Raw genomic sequence first — 15,698 nt, forward strand, 5'->3', positions numbered from 1 at the left:
AAGCCGCGATGCTGCTGCTACATAGCTCGTTGACCAGCGCGCTGCGCACGACGGGAGGGAGGCCGAAATGACCACTGGGTGTGTATGACAAACTGGAGTGGATTCCCTGCCGTTATACATCCGTGAGTGATGTCCGAATCGGGTGGCACGTTTCTCTCTGGTTAACAGAAGCAGATCTTGATGACTATGCTTTTACAGGTTTGAACCGGGAGGGATCGTCACATAGACACGACGCTTCGGACATCACCTCCAGAAACCAGTGACGCAGTGGGCAGTCGCTACCAACCCAAGTATAGAATCCATAATTAAGTTACGTCCAGTGCGAAACGAGTGTTAAGGGAATCTTAGTCGAAATCAAGAAGAAGAAATGAGAATGGGCAGGGCATGCAGCTAGAAGGCAAGATAACCTTTGGTCATTAAGAGTAACGGACTGCACTCCAAGAGAAGGCAAGCGCGCGAAGGGGAGGCAGAAAGCTATAGGTGGGCAGTTGAGATTAAGTTTTGCGAGGATACGTGGCCGCAGCGAGCATCGGACCGAGTTGATTGGCGAAACATGAGAGAGACCTTTGCCCAGGAGTGGGCTTGGTAAGGATGATGATATGACAGTGCGAAGGAGGGAAAACTAAGAGAGAAGACGCACAGTGCGTTGCTGTGTTTGTTGTCTGTCTATTTGTAGACTGCGTTGCATGTTAAAACGAAGCTTGTGTCGTGCTTCGCAGTCCTCGCCGTAAGTGGTTTTAATTATGGATGCCGAAATAGCCCAAGAAGCCACCAAAACAGAAAACGTCACCACTTGACAACACACGGCGTTTTGTAGACACTGCACAATACCAATACTGTGCTACAGAACCGGTCCTTTGAATAACAAAGGACTTGATCACCGCCCAGTTCTACATTGGCCAAGTGAAGAAAAAGGAAAAAATACTTGCACCTTGAACAAGATATTGGAATTCGTTTTCTGGCATGTGGTCTTGTTCCCCGTTCCCGTCTTTTTTGGTCGTTGTCCCCAGCGGCGCAGTTTCTTGAAAATGGCGTACGGCATATACGGAAGGTCATCAAAAATGCTGCTACAATTACTGAAGCTAGGCTACCGGACAGACTTGCCGTTTACGACAAAGAGTACATAATTGTCATTATATATGGCGGCGATATCAACGGCATTATCCGGTATAGCTAATTCTCCCCATTCCTCTTTCCCATCGCTAGGTAGCCAATCAGGCTCAGCCCAGGCCAGCCTCCTTGCCTTTCTTTTATACTCACAACTCTCTCCGTCTCTCTCCACTGTAATTAAGAAATGCGAAAAGTCTCGCTGTAAGCCAGCTTGCACCGCCACGAAAGAATAACAGAAGACGCCAATACCTGCTTCTCATGACAACATCCAGTTCTTCATTATAACAGTCATTTTTCCAGTCAGAAATCGAGGACCGCCTTCTTATTTTTTTTTCTCTCCAAATTAAACGTCAAAGATCGGAATTTTGGTGACAGAAAGGATCGGCTATCCTACAGCAGCCGCAGCAACAACTTTTATAGATATGTTCTGATTCACGAATATACAAACGGCTGTCAAAAAATTATACCACCATAGCAAAACACTGACGGAGCGAGCGCGTAGATCACGTGACAACAGAAGAAAATGAAAACGAGGATTATCGACTACCATTGGTAAAGAGCTTATGAATTTACTGCCTATGTGAAAATCCTGCGCAACCTTCAAAGATAATCTCTGGATATTTGAGCACCGCCTGTGTCCAAACAACACCTTTCCCACTTGGAAAGGGCGCCTGTGTGAAACACTTCAGCCTTTTAGCGCAAGGAACACAAGGACAGCGTGGTATGCGACAGCTTCGTCACGCACCAAGTGATGTAGTACTGTCTTCGTCATGCATCAAGCTGTCCTGGCGTTGTTTCCGGAGCTAAAAGGCTGACCAACGTAACCTAACGTAGATCATCTTACGTCTGAATAAGTTCTTACGTCCGCGACAGATTACTCATCTTAATAGAACTTTTTGTTGGGCTAGTTGGTACATGCTTACTGAAAAACCAAAAAGACGCGTACCATCAAGGAAAAAGTGAGGACAGGACGCCCTTTCTGTCCTGTCCTTACTTTTTCCTTGATGGTACGCGTCTTTTTGGTTTTTCAGTAAGATTACTCATCGATGATCTCGCCGTCCTAGTGGCCACAACTACCCTAGTACGGCCGCTCCAGTTACACTTACCGCTCCGTTCTGGAGCAGGCGCCGCATACGTACGTGGCTGACGGCAGGCGGACTTCCGGACAGCGAGAAGAGCAGGGGCGTTCCAGGAACAGACACTAGCTGTGGCAGCGGTGGTGCTTACTTTGGAAAAGTCGCGTTCCTCGCGAGCTGACTCTTCGTTGTTTCTTTTCCTTATTCTTTCCTTAATTCTTTTTTCTACAAGCTCGTTTGGCAACGACGAAGCGAGCCGTCCATGCACTGCCAGCGTGAAAGTATTCACCACCGCGGGTGTGGAGGTAAAGTATCCTGACGGGGCGTGTTGGAAGACCTGGGCCAAAGTGAAGTGTCTGGTGGTCTGCGGAGGAGGTATGCGTGCGTTTGAGCGAGAAAACGTCCTTACGCTTCTTTTTTTTTCCAGCTGCAGCAGTCAATTGACAATGCTGAGGAGCGTGTTATTGCTTCCCGCGCCTGGTCATTGTCTACTGCATGCCTCGGAGACGTTTGTTCGCGTTGAGAATGGCGCTACTATCTCGCGCCTTTGTGTACCGTGTCTGTAAGGAAAACGAGAGGGACGTGCCTGCCTGATGATGTCAGACGGGAGAGATGGTGGGGCGATAAGTGGTTTTTCCGTCACCGGCTGCTGGCCCTATTGCGCGTTCGATTGCGCGGTCACGTCGGGCCCCCGGAACCGTCCGCGTTTTCGGCGGCTCGCGGAATGGATTGGGCCGAATATATAGACGACTCTCCGCCCGGCGCGGTGGCAAATGCGGTTGGCTCATCGTATTGAGAACGACAAGTACTTAGCTAAAAGCGTGCTGTCGTGGTACGCTCTAGTGCAAATTTTGCTTGGCCACACAATAACAGCACATTATAAGGAACGTCTGTATAGTCTGTACATTCTATGGAATGTTTGTGGGCAGCTGGGTATTTTTGCACATTCGTGACTATTGCCTGTGAGACTCCTTAAGAACTGTATCGTATATGAGAATAGACGAAATGCTCAGCCCTTTAACTTATACAGACTCGATAACTACATCTGGCCAAGGGCAGGCTCCTTACTTCTTGTGAGCGTTAGATAGATAGATAGATAGATAGATAGATAGATAGATAGATAGATAGATAGATAGATAGATAGATAGATAGATAGATAGATAGATAGATAGATAGATAGATAGATAGATAGATAGATAGATAGATAGATAGATAGATAGATAGATAGATAGATAGATAGATAGATAGATAGATAGATAGATAGATAGATAGATAGATAGATAGATAGATAGATAGATAGATAGATAGATAGATAGATAGATCTGCCTAGTTCGGGAGCCTGTTCACTGTCCAAACTAACTGTCAATTTAAATTCCAGTTAAGGACAGACTTATCAATTGGTCGTGGCAGACGCGTCTCTCCAAACTTGACTTCGGAAGTCAATGGACGATCCTTGATCATACCTTTTCAACGAAGGCTTTCTGGGTCTCGCCGTAACCTTCCTTGGGATATTGCAATTACGCTTGACTGTCCAAAAAGGCACTGCCGATGAAGCCTTTGTTGTCCCGTGCAACAGTTTAGAAAGGGGATGCCCTGGACGATGGGCTCCATCCATAGAAATCAAGCAGCCTTATTTTATTTGAGTTGTTGCTTTCTCTCTCTCGCTTTAGCACTGTCCTTCCGTCGACCAACCATGCCGCAAGAAACGCCTGCAATCTACGTTACACCAATGTGAACTCAGATCATGTGCGCCTTAGACGCGAGTCGTGCTATAGTTGACAAAACTATCCGCGTCATGTCCTGTATTTGTGCTTAACCCATCCCTGCGCGTATTTTCATAAATGGAAGCGGCCTCAACTAAAGGTCTAAGAAGTCGTATGAGATCGCTCAGTGACATTTTGATATGTAAACACTTCGGAGGGCTCTTTAGATGGTAAAAGAAAATGAAAAAAAGAAAACGCGGGGACGAAATTGCTTTTACGAACACGCTCTTATTCGGCCCTTTTCCTCTTAATGTCTCTTAATAGCAGAGATAATTGTGATATAATGTAAGAATCTAAACTTTTGTCGAGGGCGAAAGACGTTCTGGTCTTTTTCATTACGGAGACCTCATTAGAGACTTTCCTTTAATACGTCATTTTTGCCAACGTTACATCCGTAATAACCTTGCGATGTTGACGTCGCTGTATAGTTCTTGTTTTTTTTCCTCGTCGCTTGATTACTTGTTCACAGTGGGATGTTTACCCGTAGCAAGGCCTTTCTATTATTTTCACTTCTTTTTCTTTTTTTCTTTCTTTTGTTTCTTGCATATGTTCCACTAGGACGATGTGCACGTTGCTACCGAGCCACACGAGAGCTTCAGGGTTGTTTGCCAGCGTCAACGGCGCACCTTTAAAATCACGGAAAGAAATATACATTTATATAAAACGTTCCTTTCATTTGCGCAAGCGCGGAAATATACGCCCTCCACGCACGCGAAGTGCCCGTGCCTAGGTAAAATAAATGCGAGACGAATGCGAAGACTGTCGTTAACGACATTTCTTACAAAAACAGCACAACGAGGGCAGCTCTAGAGATCTGCATAAACAACGCTGTGCGTCAACCTCATACTCGCGAGATAACGATAGTGGCAGTGTGGCATACATGCGTGCTCATTCTTAAGGGCGCTCTTACTGCCCGCTGCCCGTTCAATTGCGTTCTGATTGTGTTGTGTGCATAAAAGGAAATGAGTCACTCTTTAAGCAAGATGCAAATTAGTATGTCTACCTATGTCTTCTTTAGAAACGTACTCTTTCTTCTAGAGCGTTCTTCAGAAAAATATTGTTGGGGCGAAGGATAAGACCTAGTTCTACGATAGCGACGACGACTTGCAGATTACGATAATTACTTCTACCACCACCACCACCACTATCATCATCATCATAATTACCACCCATTTTTATGCCCACCGCAGGACGAAGTTCTCTCCAGATGATCCCCAACAAAGGTGTTAGGTGCAGTTGTTACGATATGATTATGTGGCACGCCGTATAGTAGAGAGAACCGAACCAAACGGAACAAATCAGCGCGCAGACGCCTCTCTCCGGTCAGTGCGAATGTATTCAGGCTGGACAGCAGTTAACTCATCGTTTCTACTTCACATGGAACTTAACTTGGTCACTGAATTATGTCTTCACTTTTATTATCGGGATGTGCAACTTATTAAAACACGTAATTTAAGTCGACGAGAAGTCCTTTCAGGAATTTCTGGGCTTCATTCATGTTATAACCTAAGGGGAACCAAGGAAATCGAGTATTATTTACGGAACGTCGTGTGAGTTATATTTTCGAGCTGCCGCTGTGGTGCAGTGGTTACGGCGCTCGGCTGCTGGCCCGATGGTTGCGGGTTCGATCCCGGCTGCGGTGGTGGCATTTCGATGGAGACGAAATGCTTCTAGCAACTCTATGGTCTCTAGAGACGATAGAGTTGCGTCGACCTCGAGCGAGAGGTAGTACTGCGCGATGTGAGTGCACCTCAAAGAACACAAGAGGGGCGAAATTTTCGGAGTACACCACTGCGGCGTGCTCATAACGATATCGTGGTTTTGGCACTTAATGCCCCAGATATTATTTCAAATACGAGAAATGAATGACAGATTCAACATTGCATCGAAAACAGGTCTAACGTACGATGTTTGTATCTTGCGTGCCAGACCATTGAATTCATTAGACGTCCACTGTCCTGCTTATCTATCTATCTATCTATCTATCTATCTATCTATCTATCTATCTATCTATCTATCTATCTATCTATCTATCTATCTATCTATCTATCTATCTATCTATCTATCATAAGAAAGAATGTGTCCGCGTAAAGCGAGACGACCACGAACGCGTTCTCGACACGGCAAGCAACCGGTCGTCTTCGGCGATCGGACCTGTCGGTGTCACGAACACTCGAGCAGCAACAGCTCTCGCTTTCGTGATGGCCGGCAGTGGCAACTTTAGCAGCATTCTCTCGGCCACGGACGGGACGGACGGCGCCACTCTACTATATGCATACGCGTATGTATATAGCCGCACAGACAGCTTGTATTTCGTCCGCTCAGCGGGTGATCACGGCCGAGTAATATGCATGGCGCTGCCACCGGTTCTGCCCTTCACCCCGCGTATGCATTGCGTGCGCGCGCCCTGTCAACCGAGGGAGAAGCGTTTCGCTGACCATGCGTGTGCCGTATTCACTCGTGTGTAATAACACGCCACGCTCTCGAATAGAAAAGCTTGGCCCGCTTTACGAGCTGGGTAGGTATGCAGGTTAATATTTAAAGGATGCGACGAAGATGTTGAGGTAGCCTGAACGCTTCCGCTTACCAACCTTGAAACATGACAATAATATTGGAGGCGACCATAATCCTTGATTTCGGTGCCTGGTAGTGACAGTCGCACGTCGGCGTTGGTGGGCCCTGGTGTATTCCTTGGGTGAACGTTGTGTTTCGCGCGCTGCCGAAGCCGATCTCAGAGGCCACGCAGAAAGAAGCGCGTAGTTCAGATCTGCTGCACCAGGTGCCGCAACGATCGCAGCTGCTCACAGAAAAACCGTCTACTCTTTCAATGTCCTTATAAAATTAATTTTCATTAATTACGCTGACACTTCTTTCACCCTCATCATAGGTAAACTTATGCTCCGGTATCATATGTATCCAATATGCCTCTTAACTTGAACTATCGATTTCGCACCAGTTTTATGTTGAGGAGAATTTTGCTGAATATTCGGAAAACCGGCAATAAGTGTTCGACCGGAAGTGCGTGGAAGAGAAACGAGAGGGTCACTCGTAGCTGATGCCCCTAATAAAAATAACAAACGGGTGCTGTGAAATTCAGCAGTTAACTTCTGCATCAGGCAGGAAATCGCGTGAATGAACTGCGCTTTCCAATACTCGGAGGACGCTTGAGCTTCACCTTGAAGAGTAGAACGCGATAGCGTATCATATGGCTGCGTTCACATCACCTGCATATCCTGGCATCGCCAGCCTGGCATCCCTTCTCGGTGAACACCTGATCCATGCCGCAAGGAAAGATTAAACATATTGAGTGTAATCGCCCAAATGTCAGTTCTTCCGCAAGGGAAAGAACGTCTGTGCGTGTGTAAACAGGCCGTTTCAAATAGAATGCCTACTGCAAGTACAGTTGCAAGTACGGTACAGTTCCCACTACTACATAATTTTTCGTTTTGCGAACTGACGAAGTACCTACTACGCGTTCGTGTAAGGCAACACGCCCAATTGCGCAGCTGCACACGTTGTTCACGTTGTTGCTGTCAATGATCACTAATTACGCCTCTGTGGTTTACCCCACCACTCATTGCGCAACTCGCATGGTTTTAACGCCTGGTGTGATTATGCGCTCCTGACACGTAGTACTACGTGTATTAAGGACCCTCCTCGCCCTACATGACATTCATAGTGTTTTCTTCCGGAGCAATTTCAAACACGAGAGTGACTCTGCGGTAGAACACTTTTTTTGCCACGCAGGGGGGGGAAGCCATTGGTTCGAGTCCCACTCGAACCAGTTTAGGTGTTTTGAAACGAAAATCTGCGAGAAATTAAATACTCGCGTCACGTCGTGAGCATGGAAGGGTACGAATGTATTACTAACATGACTGATAGGTCGTGACGTCAATAACATGGCATGCTCGTCAGTCACGTCACGATTAAAGGTGAAATTCCTGAAGCGACTCTAATGCAACACCTGGGGTCTGGGAACGGCACACGCACCTTTCTGTGGTAAACTTGGCTAAAAAGACATCGGTGGCGTCACACGTTCGACGCCAGCACGTGGGACGCCGCGGCGCTCTGCTGGACAGGGAGGTGAAGCCGCTCATGTCAGGCAATCTACATTGATTTTGACGGTCGCGACACCTGGTGCGCAGCACTGCTAGAAGAGAGACGCAACGCGAACGAACGAAGGATGCTTGTATACACTGCTCCGCTCCTGCAGGTGTCAAGACCGTCGAGATCCATCCCTCCAGGACAAGGTGGACAGCCGGTTTGTAGAATTGTGCACATCAGGAAAATTAATATTACAATAATTGTTCGGGTTCTACATCCAAAAACCACGATGTGATTATGAGGAGCGTCGTCGAGGAGGAATTCGGCAATTTCGACCACCTGGGGTTCTTTAACAAGCACCTAAATCTAAGTACAAGGGCCTCCACCATATCGCTTCCACCTAAATGCGGCCGCCGCTGCCGGGATTCGATCCCGCGATCTTCGGGTCAGCAGTCGAGCTCCCTGGATTATAATAAAATTCCTACTAAAGGTCTCGATTTTTGAAAGTTCAAGCCCGTTTTTCTAAAATGGATTGGTTGTGCGCCTTTGACCATAAAGGTAAACCTTAAAAAAAACCTTGTGCTTCTACATTTCTGAAAGTGTAATCGCATTTAATAGAATTCCACATGTTTGCATTTTCGAACAACAAGGTATGCCTTTAATCTTTGAAAACTCTAGCATATCGCAATTTTTCAAAGTTTGCTCGAGTTTCATAAAATCGCTTGTGTCTGCACTTGTTAAGCCTATGTGTAGCCTTTAGAGATCTTGTATAGCTCGATTCTTGACTGTTTCATCACATTTTAATAAAATTGATTGTGGGTGCATGTTAGACCAACAACGTAAGTCTACAGCCTTTCGTCATCTCGTGTGTACGGATTTTTTAAAAGTTTCATCCCATTTTAATAAAATTTATTGTGTGTGCATGTTCGACCAGTATGAATTTTTGAATGTTTCATCCCATTATATTAAAATTGATTGTGGGTGCATGTTCGACCAACAAGGTAAGCCGACAACCTTTGGAAATCTCGTTTATATGGATTTTCTAATGTTTTACTTCATTTTAATGCAATTTTTGTGGGCGCATGTTCCATCAACAGGGTAAGGGGCTTTGAAATCTCGTGTATATGGACATTTGAATGTTTCATCCCATTTTAATAAAGTTGATTCTCGTCGCACGCTCGACCAACAAGGTAAGCAGGCACGTAGGCAAGGGGGGGCCCGGGGGGCCCGCCCCCCCCCCCCCCGAAATTCGTCCGGCCTTCTATATTCCCGGGCAACTTTTGTTTTATTTTTGCCATGGAAATACTTTCTTTCGAACAATTAGGCCTTGGGCCCCCCCCCCGAAAAAAAATTCTGGCTACGTGCCTGAAGGTAAGCATAGCCTTTAGAAATCCCATACATATCGATCTGTGAAAGTTTCATCCCACTTGAATAAAAGTATTTGTAGGTGCATGTTCAACCTTCAAGGTAAGCCTTTGTAATTCCCGTCTGCATTGATTTTTGAATGTCTCATTCCATTATAATAAAACTGATTGTTGTGCCTATGCGACGAAGAAGACAAACCGATATCCTTTTGAAATCTCGTGTATATTTACTTTTCAATGTTCCATCCCATTTTAATACAGCTGACTGTTGTGGCATGTTTAACCAACAAGGTAAGTCAATAGCATTTAGAAATCTCGTGTAAATGGATATTTCAAAGTTTCCTCCAATTTTGAGAAAGCTTATTGCGGGTGCATTTACGACCAACAAGGTAAGTCTATAGCCTTTAAATCTCGTGTATATGCATTTTTTAATGTTCCATCCCACTTGAATAAAATTGTTTCTGGGGGCATGTACGATGAACAAGGCAAGCCTATATTCTTTGGAAATATCGTGTATATGAATTTGTAAAGCTTTCATCGCTTTCGAATAAAATTCATTGTGGGTGCATTTACGACCGACAAGGTTAGCCTATAACCTTTGGAAATATCGTATGCATGGATTGGTAAAAGTTCTATCCCATTTGAATAAAATTGGCTATGGGTGCATTGTCAACCAACAAGGCCAGCCATAAGATTTTGATATCTCGTGTATATAAATATATGAATTTTCCATCCCAAATATGAAAATTGATTATGGGTGCATGTTCGACCAAGGTAAGCCTATTGCCTTTGGAAATCTCGTGCACATGGATATATGAATGTTACATCGCATTGGAATACAATTGACTCTGGGTGCAGGCTCGAACAACAAGGTACGATAGAGGGTTGTCTTAGGAGATCTCTTATATGTATAGATCTTTTTATACTTTCGCCCTATTTGAATAAAATTGATTGTGGGTGTATGTGAAACCCACAAGGTAAGCCTATAACGTCTGGAAATGTCGTGTATTTGGACTTTTTAAAGCTTAAATTGATCGTGGCTGCATTTTCGACCCAGAAGTCTAGTCTACAGCCTTTGGAAATCTGGTGTATATTAGCTTTTGAATGTTTAATCCCATTTTAGCTAAGGTGATTGTGGTCGCATGTTCAAGCAAAAAGGTAAGCCTATAACATTTGGAAATCTCGTGTTTATGGATTTTAATGCGTCGTCCCACTTTAAGAAAATTGATTTGGGGAGGGGCGGATTAGGACCAACAAGGCAAGCCGATAGTCTTTGGAAATCTCGTCTATATTGATTTGTGTAATTGTTGTCCAACATGAATAAAATTGATTGTGGGTGCATTTACGGCCTAAAAGGTAAGCCTTATAGCCTTTGGAAACTCGTGTATATGGTTATTTGAATGTTTCATCAAATTTTAATAAAGTTGATTTTGGTCGCACTCGCATGGTCGACAAACAAGGTCAGCCTTTAGCCTTAGGAAATCAAATTTTTGAATGTTTCATCCCCTATGAATAAAATTGATTGTGGGCGCATGTTCCAACAACAGGGTACGCCTATAGCCTTAGGAAATATTGTGTTTCTGAATTTTCGATATTTTCGTCCCATTTGAATAAAACTGATTGCGGGGGTATGTCAGACCAACAAGGACAGCCTATAACCTTTGGAAATCCCGTTTATATGGATTTGTAAAGGTTTCGTCCCACTTGAATAAAAATGATTGTGGGTGTATGTTTGACCACCCAGGTAAGCCGATAGTAAACCCAAAGTTTCGCCTTTTGAAATCTCCGTGTATATTTATTTTTAAATGCACCATCCTATATGAGTATATTTGCTCGTGGTTACATGACTGATCAACAAGGCAGTCTTTGGAAATATTCTTTGGAAATCTCGGCATATATATTAAATGCGAAGCATTTCTTAGCGAACCCAAAGGAATGTGAACATTTCTATCTATCTATCTATCTATCTATCTATCTATCTATCTATCTATCTATCTATCTATCTATCTATCTATCTATCTATCTATCTATCTATCTATCTATCTATCTATCTATCTATCTATCTATCTATCTATCTATCTATCTATCTATCTATCTATCTATGAAGCCGCCTATGTCTGGGTGCTCTCGTGATCACTTCCTTAGCTTAGTGTAGAACAAAATTGTCACGTGGGAGAGTAAGAGGGTTCCACGAATATGACTGTCTGGTCGTGACATGAATAAGGTGAAAATCCTGGCGCGTGCGTCGTTAAACCCTTTCCTCCAGACATGTGTGGCACATAACCGTATACCACGGGCGGGTACGCGCCACAGATCGTTGAGTTATATCTACCCAGGAACGGCGAGAAGAGACATTGGTAATTTAAATGCGAGAGCGTTAAGAAAAACCGACATCAGCATGTTCGACCAACAAGGCAAGCCTTTAGTCTTTGGAAATCTCGTGCATGGCGATTTGTGGAAGTTTGGTCTCACTTGAATAAAATTGATTTTGGATGCATTTACGACTTACCTTGGAAATATTGTTACGGGGATGATTTATTCAGTTAATATTGATCGAGTTAATGGTGCACAGAGCGGACAGGATCGTAGGACAACAGGGCAGCCTCTGACTCAAACCCACAACAACAACGTTGTCGTCTTCCTCCATTGGGTGTCATTTCAGCGCCCGTGCCTGAGTCACCTTTGCATACCCGTGACATTACCCCGGCCGGCAAAGCACCGTCCCGGTGCCTGTTATGGTTAGAAGGGCGTGTCACCGTTGTAGGGCTTCAGGCGAGAAACGTGCACGATTTCAGTTCTGGGTGTAGCAGTCGATGAGTTTGTGGCCGGGGAAATTTCATAGGTGACAGCCAGCAGAGCGCATGATGGTCTGTGATGACTGCGAATGGGGGGTCCGTATAAGTACGGACGGAATTTCGCGACCGCCCAGACGAGAGCTAGACATTCTCGCTCAGTAATGGAATAATTTTTTTCCGACTGCGACAGAAGGCGGCTAGCGTAGGCTATTACACGGTTTGTGCTATTCTGTATCTGAGCGAGTATAGCACCAATGCCATGGCCACTTGCATCAGTGCGAAGCTCTGTTCGAGCGGCTGGGTCAAAATGAGCCAACACAGGTGGTGATGTAAGGGCGGTAATCAGTTACGCAAAGGACTGTTCTTGGTCCTCACCCCAGGAAAAAGCCACGTTCTTTTTGAGGAGATCCGTGAGGGGCCGAGCAATGTCCGCGAAGTTGATGACAAAGCGGCGGAAGTATGAGCAGAGCCCAAGAAAGCTGCGAATGTCACGGGTATGCAAAGGTGACTCAGGCACGGGCGCTGAAATGACACCCAATGGAGGAAGACGACATCTGCGTAGGATGGTGCAGGGCGTGGAGACGAACGGCGAGGTGAAGGGTCCTGAAGGTGGTCATTCGGAAAAGTGGGCTGAGAATACTGTCTACGATCCTGGCGGCGGTCGCTTGAAAAACTGGGTCGAGAATACCACTTGTTCCGGCAATGGCGGGAAATGTGCCCAACACGAGAGCAAGAAAAGCAGATCGGTCTATCGTCTGGTGTGCGCCACTCAGATGGATTGCGGTAGCGTGGGGTGAACCGAGGACCGGAAGTAGCAGCAGCAGCAACAAGTGGAGCGCCGTGGTGGTCAGCGTTATGGGCGGGCGTGTAGATAGGCTGAGGCGTGTGGCTGTTGGTTTGGACGCCCATGTTGGCAAACTCTTGGCGCACGACGGCTTGAATGAGCGAGATTGTGGCCAAGTTCTCTTGCGCAGTGGACTGATAGGTAGCGGGGCCATGGCTTCCAGCTCCTGGCGAACAATCCATGCGATGTTGGTAGAAGCCGCGAGTGGACGTGGCGTCGCAGGATCTTCGCACGAGGAAGTCGCAGCGGTGTTCGGAAGTCGGTTGAAGCGGTGGGTAATCCGCCTGCTTTTAGCCTGTTCGAACCGCCGACAATATTGTCTTTTAGTCCTCATTAATATTGTCTAACAAAGAAAAACGAGCCCTTAATATTTTCATTCTTTCGTTCATTCATAGCGAGGGTCTCGATCTGGCAGACTTGATGCCTTAACGTAGTATGCGTGAGATTATTGGTCAGCTACCAGCTCGTAAAAAGTTCACGTGCTACGTGACGCTAGCAGGCAATAAAAGACTATCGTTTTAAAAAGAGAGTGTTCCACACTCGCCGCCATGGCTACGACCGGCGCTAACACTCAGAGGTTTAAATGCACATATGTGCCCAATGAAGTGGAAGGGGAGATGACCACCGCCATAGCTCAATTGGTGGAACATCGGACACGTTATTCGAAGGTTGCAGGTTCGGTCCCTGCTGGCGACAAGTTATCTTTTCGTCGACCTCAGTTTCTTCGCATTTATATCATAATTACTACAAATAACATCCCCTACACCTTCCTTGGCATTATTGTCTGTTAGTTTTCAATAATATTGTATCTAACAAGGAAAAACGAGCCCTTAATATTTCCCTTCTTTCGTTCTGGTAAGCCTTTGGAAATCTCGCGTATTTGCATTTTAGAATGTTTCATCCCATTCGAATAAAATTGTCATTGGGTGCATGTGCGATCAACAATGCAATGCTATAGTCCTTCGAAATATCGTGTATATAGATTTGAAAATGTTTCATCACTTTTGAATAAACTTGATTCTCGGCGCACTTTCAACAGACAAGGTAATACTATAACCTTTGGAAATATTGTTTATATGGACATTCGAATGTTCCCTCTCATTTTCATAAAAAGTTTTGTGGATGCATGTTCGACCAGCAAGGTAAGTCTATAAGCTTTGGAAATCTCGTTTATATGGATCCGTTAAACTTTCGTCCTACAAGAATAAAATTTATTGTGGGTGCATGTTCGACATTCAGTGTAAGTCTACAGTCTTTGGAAATCCCGTCTGTATTGATTTTTGAATGTCTCATCCCATTATAATAAAAACTGATTGTGGGTGCACGTGCGACAAAGGAGGCAAGCTGATAGCCTCTTAAAATCTCGTGTATATTTACTTTTGAATGTTCCATCCCATTTGAGTAAAATCGACTATGGGTGCATTATAAGCCAACAAGGCAAGCTTACAGCCTTTTTAAATCTTGTGTATATAGATATTTAGATTTTCCGTCCCGAATATTGAATTTGATTTTGAGTGTATATTCAACCAAGGTAAGCCTTCAGTCTTTGGAAATCTCTTGTATATGAGTATATGATTATTTCATCCCCTTTTAATAAAATTGATTATGGCTGCATGGTCGACCAACAAGGTATGCCTTAGGAGATCTCGTGTATGTGGATTTTTTATAGCTTCATCCCGTTTGGATAAAATTCATTCTGGGCGCATATTAGACCAACATGATAAGCCGATAGCTGTTTGAAATTTCGGGCACATGGATTTGTGAAAGTTTCGTCTCACCTGAACAAAATTGAGTGTGGGTGCATTTACGACCAACAATGTAAACATAGCCTTCAGAAATCTCGTGTATACGGATTTTCGAATGTATCATGCTATTTGAATAAAATTGCTTGTGTTTGTATGTGCGATCAACAAGACAAGCCTATAGTCTTTGGAAATGTCATGTATATGGATTTGTAAAAGCTTCACCCCTTTTTAATAACCTTGATTCTCGGTGCATTTTCAACCAAGAAGGTAAGCCTCAGGAATTAAATCTCGTTTATATGGATATTAGAATGTTCCCACCCATTTTCATTAAAAAAATTTTGTGGGTGCAGACTCGACCAACAAGGTAAGCCTAAAGTCTTTGGAAATATCGTGTACACGGATTTGTAAAAGTTTCATCCCCTTTGAATAAACTTGATTCTCGTTGCAATTTCAACCAACAAGGTAAACCTTGTTGGTTGAAAATGCACTTGGGAAATCTCGTGTATATAGAATTTTTAATGTTTCATCCCATTTGAATACAATTGTTTGTGGGTGCATAATCTACCAGCAAGGTAAGCTTATAAGCTTTGGAAATCTCGTGTTTTTGAATGTGTATAAGTTTCATTCCTTCTGAATAAAATTGATTCTTGGTGCATTTTCGACCAACAATTTACACTCGAAGAAAACCAATAAAACGTCGAAACAGGAAAAAACTGAGAGTCAGAAGTAGAGACAGTCACACAGAGGTGGCTAAGGTGGCAGACGTGTCACTGTCTCTGCTTCTGCTTCTCAGTTTTTTTTCTATTTCGATGTTTTAGTGGCTCTTTTTGTGTAACCATGTACCAACTTGCCCAACAAGCAACTCTTGAGTTCGACCAACAAGGTAAGGCTATAACATTTGGAAATCTCGGGCATATGGATTTTCAACGTTTCATCCCACTTGAATAAAATTGATTG

Source organism: Rhipicephalus sanguineus, chromosome 4, assembly GCF_013339695.2.
Source record: "Rhipicephalus sanguineus isolate Rsan-2018 chromosome 4, BIME_Rsan_1.4, whole genome shotgun sequence".
In the NCBI taxonomy this organism is placed as follows: Eukaryota; Metazoa; Arthropoda; class Arachnida; order Ixodida; family Ixodidae; genus Rhipicephalus; species Rhipicephalus sanguineus.